The sequence below is a fragment of the Pteropus vampyrus genome, unplaced genomic scaffold (genome assembly GCF_000151845.1).
Source record: "Pteropus vampyrus isolate Shadow unplaced genomic scaffold, Pvam_2.0 Scaffold285, whole genome shotgun sequence".
NCBI classification, from domain to species: Eukaryota; Metazoa; Chordata; class Mammalia; order Chiroptera; family Pteropodidae; genus Pteropus; species Pteropus vampyrus.
Window position 1 is genome coordinate 2,137,375 of NW_011889066.1, and position 3,274 is coordinate 2,140,648.

The following is a 3,274-nucleotide window of genomic DNA, read 5'->3' on the forward strand; positions in this document are numbered from 1 at the left end:
GATGATAGCCATTCTGACAGGTGATAGCTCATTGTGTTTTAATATGCATTTCTCTGATAATTAGTGGCATCGAACATCTTTTCATATATCTATTGGCCATCTGTATGTTCTCTTTGGAAAAATGTCTATTCAGGTCCTCTGCCTATTTTTTAATTGGATTGTTTGTTTTTTTGGTATTTAGTTGTATGAGTTCTTTATAAATTTTGAATATTAACCCCTTATTGAATGTATCATAGGCAAATATCTTCTCCCATTCAGTAGGCAGTCTTTTCATTTTGTTGATGGTTTCCTTTGTTGTACAAAAACTTTTCAGTTCGGTGTAGTCCCATTTATTTATTTTTCTTTTGTTTCCCTTGCCTGAGAAGATATATCAGAAAAAAAATATTACCAAGAGCAATGTTAGAGAGTTTATTGCCTATGTTTTCTTTTAGAAGTTTTATGGTTTTAGGTCTTACATTTAAGTCTTTAATCCATTTCGAATTTACTCTTGTATATGGTGTAAGACGGTGGTCTAATTTCTTCCGTTTTTTCAACACCATTTATTGAGAAGACTATCTTTACCCAAATGTATATTCTTGGCTCCTTTGTCACAGCTTGGGAGCCTTCCATCCTCTTGAATTTTTTGGAGTAGTTTGAAAAGGTAAATGTTAATTCTTTTTTGAATGTTTGGTAAAATTCCCTTTTGAAGCCACTCAGTCCAAGACTTTTATTTGTTGGGAGTTTTTTGATTAGTGATTATATGTCATTAGTAGTAATTGGTCAGTTCAGATTTTCTGTTTCTTCTTGACTCAGTCTTGGAAGATAATATGTTTCTAGTAATTTATCCATTTCCTCCAAATTGTCAATTTGCTGGCATACAATTGCTCATAGTATTTTCTTATAATCCTTTTTATTTCTGTGGAATCAGTTGTCATTTCTCTTTCTTTTCTGATCTTATTTATTTGGGTCCTCTCTCTCTTTTTCTTTTCTTTCTTTTTTTAAAGAATAAAACAGGTATATTTCTATTGGACTACCTGATACAAAGAATAGTGTGGTATGGATGAACAGTAGAAATGACAAATAATACAAATATATTTTATTTGAAATAAACAAAAGCTCTTACACAGTTTAATGGGTCATTTGGAAATAAACTCTTTCTTGACTGTATTACTGAGAAAAAGACAAAGCTAAAGCAAAAATAATCTTTTTTTTGACCTGTATATGGAGATAGGTAGAAAGATATTACTTGGTTTTTTAAAAACTGACCTTCCCTTAAGTCCTGGTCAAAGAAGTGTAAACAGTGTAAATGAATCCACCATTTCAGTTGTCATATATCTATGTCACCTGTATATTCTGAGATCGCACACATACCAGTTAATATACCTGAGAAGGGTTGCTATATCACAGTTATATATGAGTTTTGCCCGGCAAGACTGAGGAAAAGTAAATTGGAACAAGTTTTACATCCTATTTAGAACAAATCACGAATATTTCCTTAAATAACAGGTTACAACAGAAAGATACTGCCTGGATGTTATCCTTTTCACTTTGGTTCATTTTTAGGTTTTATTTGTGATTTACATAGTTGTTTGATTCATTTGCTTATGGTATAATCCTGCCACAATGTAGTAAAGCACAGATATCTATTATTTCTTCAACATCTGTATTTTTCTAGTTTAATACTCTGCTACATTTCTCATATGTCAGCAGTTCTTGAATATTAAAAAAATAATAATAAATGGGTAAAACTGATAAAAATTAAGATGTTTATAATAACTATAATGGTACTAGATTGAAAAAAGACAATGAGGGAAGGAAAAAACCATGTTCATGTGTAGGAACTGTGGTTCAAGTCTTTGGACTTAAAAACAACTTCACCAGAGAAGGTGGCTATAATGAAATTTCCAGAGAACTTCCTTTGCCCCACAAAAGGACCAAAAATTTGAAAAGCGCAGTTATATAATGCTACAAATGATCAAAGCAGTCAGAGAGAGAAGAATGAATGTGTCTTTCATTCCGCTACAGATGGTAGCATAGCGTTTAGCTGTTGGGGGATCAGTATAAACCATAGAAGTACCAGGTGTTTTGAAGGACAGATGTAGAAAAACACTGAACATATTACCTGTCTATATCAATAACAGGGCTTCATAGCTAGGAAAATTTTCTAAACAGTAAAATGACCCCAGGATAAATCTTTCTCTTCTTTATTAAATGTGGCAGAATTAAAAGAAAAATTACAAGTAGATATAGTGAAAATGGAAAAAAAGTATTAAGATAATACTATAGGTTCAACAGTATTCCGTGAGGCTAGAAAACCTGTTAACTTTAAAAGCCCTAGCAAAGTATCACTCTTGTTTGTAAATCACTTATTTATCATATTTATCACAAGATCTTAAATGTGGTATCTGACGTTGTTTGATAGTTTTCACTAATTGCTGTCTGATACTCATTTTCTGCGTGCACTACGATTTCAATAATCTCCTTGGCAGTTTGAAATTCATTCAAAACAGTTACAGAATCCTGTACATCTTTATGACTAACCAAATGAACATTGCCATCTTCATAATAGTGAACCTGAATCTTAAATGCTCCAACTACCTGGATTGTAGGTGGTGTGTTGGTGAACTTGTATTCTGGTCTCCAATGACCATTCCAGAGGTTTTTAGGCTGAAACGGGTGTCTTTCAGTACATGCAGTAATGATCTTTTGTTCATCCATAGTTTAAGCATAAACAGAAGCTTTGGGAATAATGATCTTTCACATAGGCTCTTAAAGCACTATCACAGAATTCTCTCCAAGATGTCAGACCTCCATCTATTTCTTCTGGCTGGAGGTCACTTGCTTCTTTCCATAAGTGATCAAAACTAAAGGAAATTTTGTTTCTTGGATCTAAAAATCTGCTATTTACCCAGGTCACTGTGTTCTGTTATTAAGACCTGATCTTCATATCTTTCTATCTTCATGGACATGAACCAATACATGGGCGTGGACTGGGCAAACGTGTGTGCAGCCCCTTCCTTGAGGAAATTGTCATTATTAAGTAGTAGCTAAACATCATTGAACACTTTATTAAATTCCTCTGGAGGTGGGGGTGCAAGAATGATGAATTTAGCAGCTACGCATACCTTCTCCTTATGCAACACTCAATCCTTGAAGTCAACCATCTGGGGCAGCACTCTTTTTTTCTTTATGAGTCTGGTTAAAATTTATCAATTTTGTTTATCTTTTAAAAGAACCAGCTTTTGGTTTCCTTGATCTTTTGTATTGTTTTCTTAGACTCTATTTTGTTTATTTC

General features: G+C 33.2%; 1 pseudogene; it reads right to left on the reverse strand.

Annotated features, from left to right (window-relative positions):
• Positions 1 to 2,361: 2,361 nt before the first annotated feature.
• LOC105302849 lies at positions 2,362 to 3,143 on the reverse strand (annotated as a pseudogene).
• Between the last annotated feature and the right edge of the window lie 131 nt (positions 3,144 to 3,274).